At 34.7% G+C, this 17344-nt stretch overlaps 1 long non-coding RNA gene across 1 annotated transcript; it reads left to right on the plus strand.

Annotated features, from left to right (window-relative positions):
* The first annotated feature begins 4189 nt into the window (after positions 1-4189).
* On the plus strand, positions 4190-9219 carry LOC128643715 (uncharacterized). The gene is made up of 3 exons (XR_008399869.1): positions 4190-4259; positions 8787-8839; positions 9138-9219. It is a non-coding gene; the product is annotated as an uncharacterized LOC128643715 (long non-coding RNA).
* The last annotated feature ends 8125 nt before the right edge of the window (positions 9220-17344 follow it).

Here is a 17344-nt window from a genome sequence, read left to right on the forward strand (position 1 = left end):
AAATTCTGAGTAAGCAGAATTGCATAATATTATGCATATATTGATTTTACAATACTACTATATTTAGTGGTCCTTTAAATAAATAGATCAATAATCATTTTGTAATATGGGTGTCTGTGAGCTAATAAAAAAAATGTGTTTATGCTTTTAGTTTTTTTCTGGTTTTGAACCATATTTACAAACTTGTAACACAAGTAAAAAAATAAAATACAAAAACACAATACAAAAGCCAAAATAATACATTATATAGACATATATATATATATATATATACACATGCACACTTATGAATAGTATAAACAAACAACTTAGCAATATAGTTTGGTTATTTCTTTCTTTCAATTTCCTGTAAAATAGTTGTTTGATCACTGTAGTAGCTCATATATATATATATATATATATATATATATATATATATATATATATATATATATATATATATATATATATATATAAACAGTAGATAGATAGATAGATAGATAGATAGATAGATAGATAGATAGATAGATAGATAGATAGATAGATAGATAGTAGTGTCTATTACATGCAATTATATGAAAATTTATGTATATATGTATGTATCCCTTTAAATGCATATTCCTTGAGTATCTTTTCCAAGCTATGAAAAAGATTAAATCAAATGTCATCATGTTTTACAAGGCACCATTTAGGAACATCTAAACATAATTAGGAGTTATTTAGGGGGCTGACAGATCAAGCAAGATCGGCTTCCTCCTAAATAACTACCAAGACAAATTGTATTTTTACTGCATTCATCACAAAAATCCTGGAAGATAATTCCCCAAAACAGGAATGATAAAGTAGCTTCAATCCAACAACCTCTCACTGTTTTGCATCTACAGGTAATCTCAAAATGTATGACCCTCCCAATTTGTTAAAAAGCTATTCAAATTTGAAATGTTTAATTTTGAATTTAAAGTGATGGTAAATCCGAGCGTTTAACAAACGCTCCGATTTACCATCACTGACAGGTTTCTGTATGCACACACGGCTATTGGTTTAGAGGCGCAAACAACACTTCATTGGTAGAAGACCGGTGTGCCATGGGGGGCCGGAGCTGTTGAGTTTAGCTATGTGCATTGGCACAGAAAGGGTGAGTACCCTTTTTTACATATATGATCATTGGATCTTCACTTGATTTGTAGTGATGGTAAATTCTAGTATTTGTTATACGCTTCGAGAGCCTTACCTAAACCTCATACTATAAGAAAAGTTGCATCTCAAGCAAGGCTATTTGTTAGTATGCACTAAAAATTTGATCATTAAAGTGAAAGTCAACTCTAGCATTTCACAAACGATTGACCATTGAAACAAATAAAGGGGACTTTAATTCATGAAATATAAAATACTTCATGCAGAAAGCTCCTTTATTTGTTTCAAGCGATCGCCGATCTGAGCTTCTACAGCAGCACACGGCAGAGCGCTGTTTTGCTAAGAGGTGACGTTTTCACCTCTTCGACAATAGCCGTACGGTAAATCCATCTCCCAAGGGCGCCAAGCTGGATTTCCCGCACGGTTATTGGCTAAAGAGGTGAAAATTTCACCTCTCTAGCAAAACAGCGTTCTCAGCAGCTCAGATCGGCGATCGCTTGAAACAAATAAAGGAGCTTTCTGCACAAAGTATTTTATGCTTCATGAATGGAAGTTCCCTTTATTTGTTTCAATAGACAATCATAGCGTTTGTAAAACACTAGGGTTGACTTTCACTATAAAGGAATATGAAACCCAAAATGTATCTTTCATGATTCAGATACAGCATGCAATTTAAAAAAAAACAACTTTCTAATTTACTTCAATTATCAATTTTTCTTTAGTCTTTTGGCATCTTTTGTTAAAAAACAGGGACGTATGCTTAGAAGCCAGCTCATTTCTAGAGCATTATATGGCAGCAGTTTTGCAAGAATGTTATCCATTTGTAAGAGCACTAGATGGCAGAACTATTTCCTGCCATGTAATGCTACAGGTGCCTACCTAGATATACAAGCGTAGAAAGTAATGGCAGGCGCTTCACACATAGTTTGGTTGCAAATAAAATCCCAAGTTTATTGGAATGAATACACGGTAAATACCAATCCAAGGTAGCAGGGACTGTGCATCAAAAAATCACTATCAGTCAGGCTATAGGTGTGGAACAGGTAACAGTCTGACGCGTTTCTATGAGTAAGCACCTGTAGGGGGCACGAAACGCGTCAATCTGTTACCTGTTCCACACCTATAGCCTAACTGATAGTGATTTGTTTGATGCACAGTCCCTGCTACCTTGGATTGGTATTTACCGTGCATTCTTTCCAATAAACTTGGGATTTTATTTGCAACCAAACTATGTGTGAAGCGCCTGCCATTATTTTCTACTCTTGTGTATCACGGTAGTTTGATTCACTACCCACGGCTACGGCACTCCAGGATCAGCTGTGGTTCTACTTCCGGTTCACACCGGATTGAGGGAGATCGTGTGCTGGAGTCATCGGATCCTCCTTGCCCTTTACCTACCTAGATATCTCTTCAACACAGCATATCATCGGAACTAAGCAAATTTTGTAATAGAAGTAAATTGGATTTTTTTTTTAAATGGTATACTCTGTCTGAGTCACAAAATAGTTTTTTTGGGTTTCATATCCATTTAAAGGGACATATAAGCAGAAACAAAATACACTAGTAAGAGCATTTTATTATTGCTTGCATATATCACTATGTCTTTAAACCCTGCAAATAGGTTAAACACATAAAGTCAGTTCAAAAGAGCATCAATGCACTTCTAGGATCTAGCTGAAAAGAGCTGGGGAGTCAATATCAAGATGCTTTGTGTGTGTAGCTACCAATCACCAGCTAGCTCCCAGTACTGCATTGCTGCTCCCCTTAACCTACCTGGGTATGCTTTTCAACAAATAAGTACATTTGATAACAAGTAAACATAAAATTGTATGCTCTGTCTGACCATGAAAGTTTAATTTTGACATTCATGTCCCTTTAAGATTGGCATAGGTGCTATCGGAAATGTGAGTCAGAAGAGAGGAAGTTATGTTCATTCATTAAAGGGGTTCAACAAGAGTATTGAATGTTCTTTGATATGTGTGCGGATAAGTAGAGCGCTGGAAAAAGGATTCCAAACACCTCACTTAGGGAAAAAAGATCCTTCAATCTTTTCAGTTTAGGATAAAGATTCTGTGTGGGGAGTGAGGGCGCTAAGAGAAGCTGAAGGAATCTTTAGTGAAATATTTATTTTCCAACTGGAAATGGTGTATACCAAAGATCTATTAAAAATGAATATAGGTGCTATAGAATATTCAGTTATATGTCAAATTAGTATTTAACTACTGAGATATTAAATAATTGACTCAAAGAATTCCAAAGAAGTGCCGTAAGTGTTGGAGATATATACAAGTGTAATAAAAAATAATCAAATTAGTCCTTTATTACACTTGTATATATCTCCAACACTTACTGCACTTCTTTGGAATTCTTTGAGTCAATTATTTAATATCTCAGTAGTTATTTCTATAGCACCTATAAACATTTTTAATAGATCTTTGGTATACACCATTTCCAGTTGGAAAATAATATTTCACTAAAGATTCCTTCAGCTTCTCTTAGCACCCTCACTCCCCACACAGAATCTTTATATTAAATGTTCTTCTATTATCAAATGTACTTTTCCTCTTGGTATCCTTTGTTGAAAAACATAGGTAGGCTCAGACGCAGCAATGCACTATAGGGAGCTAGCTAAACACATATGTCTCTTGTAATTGGTTCACCAGATGAGGTTAGCTAGCTCCCAGTTCAGTAACTGTTTAATCCATTGCAGTTGTTAAACACATAGTTACATGCAAACAATGGTGCAATAATAAAATGCTATAACACATTAGACTAGAGCATTGTATTACTAGACTTTTATTTCCCTTTAATTTGATTAAAAAAGTAAAAAAGAATTTTCACCTAAACTATTTTATATTCAGCTTCACTTTTAAAAACCTTAACTTAGCAATAAATAAATAAAAAAAGTTAATTTCATGAAAGTATTTCTGAAAGACAAAATTAAATTTCACCAACATCGTCACTTATCCAAGCCCCACTGGGGTTGACAGCATCACAGAATAAATTTACGATGTGTCATTCTAGAAAAGACTATTTTTGCATCTCAATCAATAGCACTTGGGGCTAATTCTCTCGAGGAGTTATAAGCAGCGGCAAGCAGAGAGCTCTCCACCTGTTATCTCTGCGAGACAGCGAAGCAATAGAAAGTAAGTTGTTCTAACACCAATGTTTGACCAAACTGAAATTCCTTTGATTCTGAGAGCAATGAACTAGGAAGTAGCAATAGCACACAGTATTTGGTTATGCTTCCATTTATATTTATTTTTGTAGCACATTTGTGAACTCGCGTGTTAAAGGGATATGAAACCCAATTTTGTTCTTTCAGGATTCAGATAGAAAGTTGCTTAAAATTGCATGCTCTAATTTACTGCTATTATCAATTTTTTCGTTCTCTTGGTATCTTTATTTGAAAAGCAGGAATGTAAAGTTTAGAATCCTGCCTATTTTTTGGTTCAGCGCCTGGGTAGCACGCCACCAACCAACAAGCGCTGCCCAGGGTGTTGAACCAAAAATGGGCCGGCTCCTAAGCTTAAATTCCTGCTTTTCAAATAAAGAACGAAGAAAAATTGATAATAGAAGTAAATTAGAAAGTTGCTTAAAACTGCATGCTCTCTCTGAATCCTGAAAGAAAAAAAAATAGGTTTCGTATTCCTTTAAATATTCGGTTTGATTCCAAACAATAGGAAACTTATAATGGATAGAAAAATGTGGGTTACTCTTTGGTGGCCCTTTAAATTCTGCAAAAGCATGATAAGGATTGTGGGGCCGCTGCACCACATTACATCTAAGGTAGTTAAATGAGTATATTAGGGGACCGCATTTAATCCCTTGATTGCTTATATGTGCCCATTGCAACTAAAGAGTCAATTCACTATTCCATGAGTGCTTATGGCAATCAAGGGGTTAAATCCCTGCAGTGTGTGTGTTATGCATCAGTGAACTAAAAAAAGCTTGATTAGCTTTGTGCGTCTTTGGCAATCTGTGAGTCAATGTACTGCTCCATGTGTGTTTTAGGACATAAAGGGGTTAAAACACTGGTGTGTGTTATGAGTCAGGGAATTAAAACTTAGTGTGTGTGCGTGACAATCAAGTGGTTAATTCACTGCCTCGTGTTTATGCAATCAAGAGTTAGATACTTTGAATATTTGTGTGTGTAGATAGAAATAAAAAACTTACAGTGCGTGTGTGTGACAATCAAGTGGTTAATTCACTGCCTCGTGTTTATGCAATCAAGAGTTAGATACTTTGAATATTTGTGCGTGACAATCAAGTGGTTAATTCACTAGATAGATAGATAGATAGATAGATAGATAGATAGATAGATAGATATAGATGAAAAGTTATGTACCATACATTTTCCAGAATAATACAACATAGGATTGAGTAACTAACATGGATAATTCTCATTTCTTATTGTATTTAAAGGGATAGGAAAGTCAGAATTAAACATGCATGATTCAGATAGAGCATGTCATTTTAAGACACTTTTAAATTAACTTCTATTTTCAAATGTGCTTCATTCTCTTGGTATCCATTGTTGAAAAAGAATACCCACATATCCTACACTAGTGGGAGCTAGCTGCTAATTGGTGCCTGCACACATTTGTCTCTTGTGATTGGATAACTAGATGTGTTCAGCTTGCTGTCAGTAGTACAATGCTGTCCCTTCAGCAAAGGATAACAAGAGAATGAAGCAAATTTGATAATAGAAGTAAATTGGAAAGTTGTTTAAAATTGTATGTTCTATCCAAATCATGAAAGAACATTTTGGGGTTTCCTATCCCTTTAACCAGGCAAGTCACTTCAGCCATGTACCTTACAAAAAAACTGAAAAAGAGCAATCATGACCATCTATTCCACTTAAAAACGGGATTTCGTTTTTAAACTAAATTTTAAAGGGATATAGTCAGCATAAATTAAACACTTGGCCCAGAGTAATGATTTTTACATCTTTGAAATGTATTCATTAGCTCCAAGATTGCTCCTTTTGTGCACCCTTGGAGCATACAGAGAATAGAGAGGTGCCATGCTCATACTTGACTATCAATCAAGCGCATGCACAGTGCATGTGCACAAGTCAGCATGTCAGAAACATGTAAATGTTGCCAATATTTAGGTCAATTATATGGTTTTAATTTTTTTTAATACCTACTACACTAAGGTCAAACAACCTAATTTATATTAATACATGTATGTCCCTTTTATAGAACAACATAAATGCATACTAAATCCCCAAAATAATTATGCAACTACAATGCATGTACTAATAATCCCTCTACCTAACAATAATAGAAAAAAACCACATATATACTTTTTCAAGCACCCTATTTCATTACAGCTCATTTAGCTGCTTACTGATTGATGTGTACTACTTTATATTTAAAAGTATTCATCATAAAGCTCAATATAAACACACTGGCCAGAGGCAAGTATCCTGCACAGTGTTATTTTGCTGTCATAATATATGACAAGACATTAGACAGATGTCTCATATAACTTCACTGATCAAATTGCATGAAGTCGCTCTTCATATGAAAAAAAAAGTACAAAAAAATGCATCTTACCGTTCTCACATTAAATGTATATGAAGAAATTAAGGACACATTCCACTGTACAAAATATTCCATTCAAAAGCCCACGAGTTTGTAATCGATAGCAGTGAAGCAGGAAGGATTCTGTGCACAGTACATTTGTTAAACTTGCTACAGCAGAAGCGTTTTTTTCCAAAGCGGCCACTAACCTGGACTATCTGGCAGGCTTGTACAGTGAGCCTGGGCATGCATTTCACAAGCAGCCGCCTCTAAACTCTGCTCTTACATTGCTAACTGCACAGTAAAACACAGAACTGTGTCACAAGTGAGTGATCTCTCCTCCTCCTTCCCCCTCCTCCTTTACCACATCATTTTACCAAACCCAGGTAATCCCACAAGCAAGCGTCTCCCTCATTGGTTGTGAGTCTCAGAAAACCACATTTACATTACAATGGAGATGCAGGCCCTACAAAGTTTGAAAATGGATTCTGGCTCTCAAAAGTCAAGGATTTCCCTCCCCCTTTCCTCCTCATTATACACATTATTTTCATCCAGAAACATAGCAGCAAAACCCTGATGGATTACTACTGTTATATAACAACAACAACAAAAATCATAATCTCTAGGAAATTGTAATTTACTGTACATCTGCAGCTTTCTAGTTGCTTCTATGAATCTGGGAGGTAAAAAGTTCATATCAAGATGTTCACAAGTTAAGAAGAAAAATAAACAATGGGGGCTCATAGAGGCTCCAATACAAATAGATTTAACAGATCAGGTTACAGTGTGGGAGACTTTGGTGTTAAACTGATGAGAAGTATTTTTTTTATTTAGCTTGTCATTGCAGTAAGACGCTGGTTTATTATTTGCTATGTTCAAGGAACTAGCAAACAGTTCCTTTATATTTATTCCTGCAAAATAATGCAGTAGGATCAAATGTACTATGTAACACTAAAACTGCAGATAGCTCAATTTTTATATTTCTGCATGATGCACACTTGTTAAAACTAAATAAATCCTCCATCATAGATAAAAATAATGATATATCTAAATGTACAGGTATTTGAATATTGAATATTGTGGGGACCAGCAAGTACTATAATTGTATCATAAATAATAACAATGTTTTGGTGTGTACTGTAAATTAATTTCTATTAATTTTAAAAGGACATTATATGGACACTTTAGATCAAAATTGACATGCTCTAAATCATTATAGCATTTAACTTTAACACCACTGACTAGCAAGTCTAGGAGTTTAAAGGGACAGTCTAATATAAATTAAACTTTCATTATTCAGATAGGACTTTTAATTTTAATCAACTTTCCAATTTACTTTTATCATCAAATGTGCTCTTTTCTCTTGGTATTCTTGGATTAAACTAAACATAGGTAGGCTCAAATGCTAATTTCTAAGCATATGAGGGCTGCCTCTTATCACATGCTTTTAAATCTCTTTTCAACACAAAGAGACAGAAAGTACACGTGGGCCATATAGATAACAGTGTGTTCAGGCACTGGGGGGTTATTTAAGATTTAGCACAAAACAATGCTAAATTTAAGACAATAGATAATAAACAGTCACAGTCATGTGATCAGGGAGGTGGAAGAAGGTTCTTAGATACAAGGTAATCACAGAGGTAAAAAGTACATTAATATAACGATGTTGGTTATGCAAAACTGGGGAATGGGTAATAAAGGGATTATCTATTTTTTTAAAACAATAACAATTCTATGGTAGCCTGTCCCTTTAATGCTTGCAAAATGGTTAAACACACAGTTAAAATCACATTCAAGAGTTGCAGGTCCCAAGCAGGCACAGCCAGTGATTGGTGGGATCATGTGGCTGTCACTTTTGAGTGGCTCACTGCTGGCCCTTTTTGCTTGGAATCAGCAGTTCTCTTCTGAGCAGGACTTTAACTATGTGTTTAACTTCAACACAATTCAACACATCGACTTGCAAGGTCAGTAGTGCTAAAATGACATGCTCTAACAAATCCAGTCATGTATTTTCTTGCACTACTATGTCCATTTAAAGTATTTTTATGTATTCAACTGGAATTAATCACTGCCTTAAAAAAATATCTCAACCTAAGTAGAATGTTGTAAATGCATTTAAATTATTTTATTTTATAAATACAGACTGTAAGCACTTCAGAAAAGGACCCTTCTCCTGTATCAATTTGCTTTTTCAGGTAAACTTCAAATGTACTGTACACTAATGATTACGTATTCAGCACCACAGAATACAGTAGAATTTTACAAATAAATGATGATAATAATGATAGCCAAGAGGATAAACTATGTAAACATTTTGAACTATAATTAACCTCTTCTTTCTTTCATAGTCTTACATACCTAGTCATGTTGTTTCATGACAAGTATTTATGTATTTTCTTTTACCTGACAGGTGTTATCAGACTTTTGATTATTTATTTTTTATCTGTGATATTCTCCAGGCATTATCACTTGACTTTTTTTTTCTGTTCTTAGACCCAACATGATCAGTTTAAAGTCATTTTACAGGGATTTGACCTGCATTCAAAATGAAGATTTTAAAACATTTAAAAAAAAAAAAAAAAATTTGTCAAATGTTGCATTGTTTTGCAGACTGCCCATTTATCTTATCTGTCGTTTGTTGACCGTCAGGTAAAGAAATAAATCAACTCCTGCACCAGTATAAAAAAAACCCCTCAAGTTTCAGAGGTAATTTGCAATAAATGTGGACACAAAAATAAAAGCATTCTACAATTGTTTTTTCTTTCAGATAGCTTTAAATGTTGGTATTATATATTCTTTAGACTAATATTCTCCTTAAAGGGATAGAAAGTTTAATACTGAACTGTGCCTTTCAATTTGAAATAGAAGCAGTTTGGCAATGTACTTCTATTAGCAAAAATGCTTCTAGTAAAAGTTATTGCTGTTTTTCAGAGGCATATGCACATATGCTGCGAGTGCACATGCGCCACACCATGCACATTTAAATTTTGCCCTTTCTATCCCTTTAACCTAAAAATATTGTTATTAAAAGGGACATAAATGTGCAAAACAAAATACTCTATTTGGTTCAAGCATTTTATTATTGCAGTATTGTTTGCATATATCCACGTGCTTAACCCCAGATATAGGTTTTAACACATAGTTAAAGTCAGGTCCAGAGTAATAATGCACTACTTGGAACTAGCTGAACATATCCAGTAGTGCATTGCTGCTTTTGAGACTATTTTTTTCAACAATGGATACCAAGAGAACAAAGAAAATGCGATACTAGTCAAACAAAAGTCTTAAAATTCCACGCTCTAGCTGAACCATGAAAGTAAAATTTGTTAAATCTGCATCATTTTTTTATTGTTATAGTTAATATTAACTGTAACATGAGGCTTATACAAGATAGCAAGCATAGAAACAGATTTTGATTGCAAATAAGAACTATAAGGCTTTTCTAGTATGCCAATATTTTCATCTGAAACAACAGCATCAGGACAGCTTTATGCATTACCGAGGTATTCTTGCATTCCCTTTCTATTGGAAGTTTATTCTTTGAATCAACATCCTTTCTGTAAATTAAAGGGTCATACAACTAACTGTAATTAGATTTGGGTAAATCGCTTATTTTAATGTAAAAAACCTTTACATGTTTTATTTTTTTTTAAACAGTTACTCCTTATAGAAAAAATACTTAACTTTTATTCCATTTCACCTAGCCGTGTTATTCAGCTAGACAGCCTCTTCCTGTAGTTCTTATAATGAGGAAGACAAATTCACCAATCCTAGCACATATATTAATGAGCTAAATGTATAATTAATAGAACAATGCACACTCGAACGCATGCGCAATGCCAGAAACTGTCAACGCATGCACATAAGGATACCAAAGGGAACCGCTCTGTGTGAAGACAACGTGTACCCAATTGTCGTACCCAGAGAGGTGAAGTCAGTTGGGCAAAGAATTGTGGGAAAAACACAAGGTCTATATGTAGAGACCTCCATGGTTGGCTTTGTATAATGAGCCACTGTGAGGGAGTGTAAAGAATAAAAAATATTGTAAATTTGACAATAAAATTGGTAAGATGGTTAATACATTCCTATGCAGCATCATAATGTATTTATTTAAAGTGACACTGAACCCAAAAATTTTCTATTGTGATTCAGATAGAACATGCAATTTTAAGCAACTTTCTAATTTACTCCTACTATCAAATTATTTTCATTCTCTTGGTATCTTTATTTGAAATGCAAGAATGTAAGTTTAGATGCCGGCCCATTTTTGGTGAACACACTGTGTTGTTCTTGCTGATTGGTGGGTAAATTCCATGGTTCTGAACCAAAAAAATAGCTTAGATGCCTTCTTTTTCAAATAAAGAAAGCAAGAGAACGAAGAAAAATTGATAATAGGAGTAAATTAGAAAGTTGTTTAAAATTGCATGCTCTATATGAATCACGAAAGAAAAAATTTGGGTTCAGTGTCCCTTAAATCTTTTGAAAAATGAAATATCTTTTCATGGGTAAAGTAGTTTACTACCCTGCAATTTGAGATTATTAAAGGGCCATAACAGTCAAAATATGACATACTCTATTGACCCGCAAGTGGGTTAAACACACAGTAGAAGTACCATTTGGGACCCACAGACTACCTAATGACATCACATCTGTCCTCCTTCCTCATGCCCTCTCCTGCACTCTTTCTATCCTAATATCCTTACCTACAGCTATTCCACCCCAACACCTTGTATTCTACCTACTGCCTTCACCCTGGGCAACAGAATGCCCTCACTTCCATCACTTCAAACCTCATATCTTTCCTCATTCCTACATGTTCACTGGTCCGCCCAAATACCCTAAGTACTGCCCTTCATATCCTAATGCCCATAAGTTCACCTTTTACCCACCTTCCTAACTCCCACTTCTCCACAATCCCCTTTGACTCTTCAATGTCATGGGTAACACTGTAGCCAAGGGTAAAACTCATGTCAAACCAGTTTTTCAAAAGTGTCTTAGTTATTGAAACAAGCAGAGTAGCAAATAAGATATGAAATATTATGAAGCTTGTAGTTAAATGGACACTAAAGTCAAAAAAATATTTTTTTAATGATTCATACAGAACATGCAATTTAAGAAAAAAAATTCCAATATATTTCCATTATCAAAATAGCGCACAGTCTTTTAATATCCTCACTTTCTGAGGCACCTTCTTCTACTGGGCATGTGCAAGGGTTCAGAGCATATACTGTGATTGGCTGATAACTGTCACATGATGAAGTGAAATTAAAGGAAATTAGAAATTGGTTAAAAAAAAAAAACTACTACACCTTTGAAATTCAAAAAAAAAAATTGTATTGCTTCTTTTATGTATTTGTTAATTATGTAATTCTACTGTATTTAATGGTATTTCCTGCAATTAAGAGCGGAATTAAGTGATGGAAAATGAAAGTCAGTTTCCTAACACACTTGCTTAAAAGGTAAATTAGATTAATGAGCATACAATTATTGTACGACCTTTGTAAATTAATTGAATGCTGAAGTCTATTTTGCTTTGGTGCATTTAAAAGAGAAAATTATATTTGTTTGTTTTTTTGGCTAATAAGTGTCCTTAGTCAATGAGCAATCCCTCTTTTTGATTGAGTTGTGTACAAACATGCTCTTCGTATGATGAATGATAAACTTAGCAGAGAATATGATGCAGAATATAAAGAAATATTAAATTATATTTTTTAGTATGTTGAGTGAAGAAACCATAGGGGTAGATTTATCATACCCCAGGCGGACATGATTCACTATAGCGAATCATGTCCACCCTGCATTGCTAAATGCCGACAGCATATGCTGCCGCCCCCTGCACATTGTCAATCATCCCAATCGTATCTGATCGCGATGATTGCAGTCTGCCACCTCAGAGGTGGCGGATGAGTGAAGGAGCAGCGTTCTTAAGACCGTTGCTTCTTAACTCCTGTTTCCGGCGAGCCAGAAGGCTTGCACGGAATAAGCAGCATCCACTGCTTAAAGGGCCATAATACCCAAATATTTAAACACTTGAAAGTGATGCAGTATAGCTGTAAAAAGCTGACTAGAAAATATCACCTGAACATATCTATGTAAAAAAGAAAGATATTTTACCTCAAAAGTTTCTCAGTAGCCACATCCCATTGTAAAGGAGTACACATCCCATTGTAAAGGACTAAAGCAGCAAATAATTATGTCTGTCCCAGGACAGCGGAAAGATTGAGCCTCTTGCACTCTCATCTTATTTCCCTATTCAGTGTAAGGAAGTTTACAATGAAATCTTATGAGAGTTAAGTGAAATTTCATGAGATCACAGTAAAAGAGTTCATGACCTCAGCACTGTTGATGCTGATTGGCTGCTGTTCATTTCTTCATTTTTTTTTTATTTTTTTTTTACCTGCAGCTGGGAGCAACTGAGTATAACTTTTTACACAGAACTTACTCTGCTGAGCTGAGGAAATTGTGAGGTAAAATATCTTCCTTCTTTACATAGAGATGCTCAGGTGACATTTTCCTGTCAGGTTTTTACAGTTATACTGCATCAGTTTTAAGTGATTTAGCATATGAGTATTATGTCCCTTTAATAAATGTACCCCATAGACTGTTTCTGGAGTAGATGAGAAGGTAAACCTGGCAGTAGAGTAGATTCTTAATGTTTACTCATTGTCAGTTACTGGAAAAATTTAAAACAATATTAAAACATAAAACTTTATTAGAACGTGATTAAAACAATGGGACGAGTTAAAACTAAAATGCTAGCAGCAAAAAATGTGGTTGTAGATACCGGTTATATTCGGAAAGTCACAGGTAACTACTATAGTGTCAATCAGTTAAATAAGGAGCTGGGCTAAAATTATGTACAAGAGACAATGGTAGTAATGATAAAATTACTAAATATTAGTTGGAATATATTCAGGAGTGTGGCCCTGAATAAAAGTACCTCCCAACTTATTTAGAAAAAAAGGTTTACACCACTCATTGTTGGTAATATTGCTGAGTAAGGACAGGCTGTTTGTAGTGGTGTGATTTATACTTGAGTTTGCAGATTTATTACCTCTTGTGGAACCACCATACAAACAGCTAATGAGTGGTATAGGTTTATATGGAATTGATTCCAAAAACATAATTAGATGTATGTAGCGAAACCAAGGTACTATACACTATCCTAGGGTGATTTATATTTATATTCCATTTGGGGAAAAAGTTAGGTTGTACCATCATACCCTTACCCACTGTAAGGAAATATTATAAAATTAATCCATATAGTACTGCTGATCGCTAAATTTCGATAAATTAATGATATCAACTAATAAATTACTACTGCCCACTTGCTTGCTATAGTGCTATAACTCAGATAAAGAATAGTCATTTTCCATAAAAATCACCCTGTTCACACAATATGTTCACTGTTACTGCTCATAAAGTAATTCTTATATTGCTATTGGTTATAAACGATCTATAAATGAGCATTCATTAATGACAATATTTGCTCATTGAATAGCGACACTGCTGTCAACAAAATAAGAGGTTACAGCAACTGTAGCATAAACAAAGCCAAACACAGAGAAAAAAATATTGTACAAAAATAAAAAGGCAAAGCATTTTACTTTTAACTTGTCCCATTGTTTTGATCACATTCTAATAAAGTTTTATGTTTTAATATTGTTTGACATTTTTCCAGTCTCAAACTATCTTTTGGGTCTTATTTGAGTGCTTACATAGTATCACTACTTTGGTCTAGTTTCTTTAACTGACAATGAGTAAATGTTGTTGTTTTGATACTTAGCACCTACACCACACTGTATATTATATTACAAGGCCTAACGTAGCCTTATATGAATGGTAATAGACCCCTATATTGCAATTGAGTGGTGCCATCAATCCCAAATTTCTTTCACAATAGATTCTTAATGTACTGTGCATGTGCATATGATATAGAAGAAAGTGTAATGCAAATGTCTGCATCTATGTACACTCTGGAGTTCAAGTATATGTATTGTGTGTCTATGTTTTGTGAGGGAGTTTACTCTACTAACTCTTCTCTCTAAATATGTTAATTATGACCCTTGGGGAAGGTAATAGTAAAAACCAGACATGGACTACTCATATCCAGTAAGCCTAGAGGGAAATGGCTGCACCCTGTTGACAACAGGCCCAAGGCTGAAGCAATCGTCTGAAGTTGCCATGTCTCTTTTTCAGAGGAGGATACCTTGATATTCAGGAATAAACTATATATAATGTGTGTGTGTGTGTATATGTATGTATGTGTGTGTGTATATATATATATATATATATATATATGTGTGTGTGTGTATATGTATATATATATATATATATATATATATATATATATATATGTGCGTATATATATATATATATATATATATATATAAAAGGAAGTACCAGCATATATATATATATATATACGCACACATATATATATATATATGTGTGCGTATATATATATATATATATATATATATATATATATATATATATATATAAAAGGAAGTACCAGCATATATATATATATATATATATATATATATATACATACAGTATATATATATATATATATATATATATATATATATATATATATATATATATATATATATATATATATATATATATATATATATATATATATATAAATAAATAGGCAGGGTCTGGCATATATAACTGGGCAAAAAGAGACTATTCTTAGGTGGTTAGGGGGAATCAACCTATAGAAGCATTGTTTATTCCCGATTGAGCAATTAACTTGATGTGTTTTCATACATAAATATATATGCATTTAACGGAACACCTGGGAAAGTGGAGAAAAGTTACATTAGGTGGTGAGAACATATAACAGGAATTGAGATATATATGTCATACTGGAACTGGAAAGGGCCTTTTGATAGAGTTGGAAGCACCCAATTTTCTAAAATGTCTTAGCATCCTATAGCATTAGGACAGACCCAGACTATTATCCCTCCTCCACCAAACTTTCCAGTAGGCACTATACATTCGACTAGGTAGCGTTCTCCTGGCATCTGCCACAACCAAATTCTTCCATTAAACTGCCAGATAGAGAAGCATGATTCATCACTCCAGAGAACGTATAATGCTTTACGCCACCCCAGTTGACATTGTTGATGTCACTCTTAGGTACAGCTGCATGGCCATGGGAACAAATTCCTTGAAGTCAGTGTGAAGGATATTGCATAATGTCAACCCTCTAAGGACAGCTTGCTCTTCAGCACAAAACTGCAAGATTAAACTTTGCTAAACAGCATGAAATTAAGCGTGATGAATATCACCAACATACTGTCTGACAACATAACTCCCAGAAGTTTATCAGAAGAGGAATACTACAGCATGAAAACAATTCAAAGAGCACTGCAAAAATCACAAAAGAGTTTCCAAAGAAGAATAAAGTAATAAACTAGGACCTGGCTAAGTATGTTACCTGACTTGAATCCAATAGAACACCTTTGGGCTATTTTAAAGAGAAAGGTAGAGCAACACAACCCCTGCAGACAAGAGCAGCTGAAAAATAATTGTCTCGGAAGAATGGCAGAACATCTCTCGAGAAATGTGTGCAACGCTGGTATCCTCCATGCCGAGGAGGATTGAATCTGTCACCAAAAATAAAGGTGGACATACGAAGTATTGAAAAAAATAAAAGGAATCTCAGTAATGAAAGATGTACTGACTTTTGTTGCATTGAGTTCCTACTGTGTTTTTAATATAGTAAATCTAACCTGTTAGTTTTTTTAATATTGCATAAGAGTAAATACCCTACTGTAAAACATAGAAGTAAGGTGATACAATTTTGAATCATTTGACATTTAAGTGATATTGCACAAGGGTTTACTCACTTCTGTTGTATATATATGTACCTGGGGGGTGTACTTACTTCTGTTGTATGTGTATGTATATATATATATATATACACACCAGTGTCCTCCTCAGGACCTTTCCTTATTGATTATTTATTCTGTACCTCAATTCTTAAAGGTTAGCGCTGCGGAATCTGTTGGCGCTCTACAAATAACCAATAATAATAAGGGACAGACAACAACAAAATTGTTATTGTTTAAAAAGATAGATTTTTTACTACCCATTCCCTAGCTTTGCACAACAAAAAATGTTATATTAATATACTTTATAACATTCAAACCTCTAAATTTCTGCCTGTTTCTAAGCCACTACAGACAGCGGGGCCGAATTATCAAGCTCCGAATGGAGCTTGATGTCCCTGTTTCCGTGCGAGCCTTCAGGCTCGCCGGAAACAGCAGTTATGAAGCAGCGGTCTAAAGACCGCTGCTCCATAACTTGTCCACCTGCTCTGAGGCTGCGGACATCAATCCGCCCAATCCTATATGATCAAGCTGATTGACACCCCCTGCTAGGGGCTGCAAATCTGCAGGGGGCGGCATTGCACAAGCAGTTCACAAGAACTGCTGGTGCAATGATAAATGCACTAACTGGCTAAAATGCAAGTTAATAGATAATAAATAAATAGCCATGTGATAAGATGGCTGTCAGAAGAGGCTTAGGGGCCGATATATCAAGGGCCGAATGGCCCCTGTTTCTACGCAAGCCTTCAGGCTCGCCGGAAACAGCAGTTATGAAGCAGTGGTCTTAAGACCGCTGCTCCGTAACTAGTCCGCCTCCTCTGATGCTGCGGACATCAATCCACCCAATCTCAT

This window comes from Bombina bombina, unplaced genomic scaffold (genome assembly GCF_027579735.1).
Source record: "Bombina bombina isolate aBomBom1 unplaced genomic scaffold, aBomBom1.pri scaffold_1452, whole genome shotgun sequence".
NCBI lineage: Eukaryota > Metazoa > Chordata > Amphibia > Anura > Bombinatoridae > Bombina > Bombina bombina.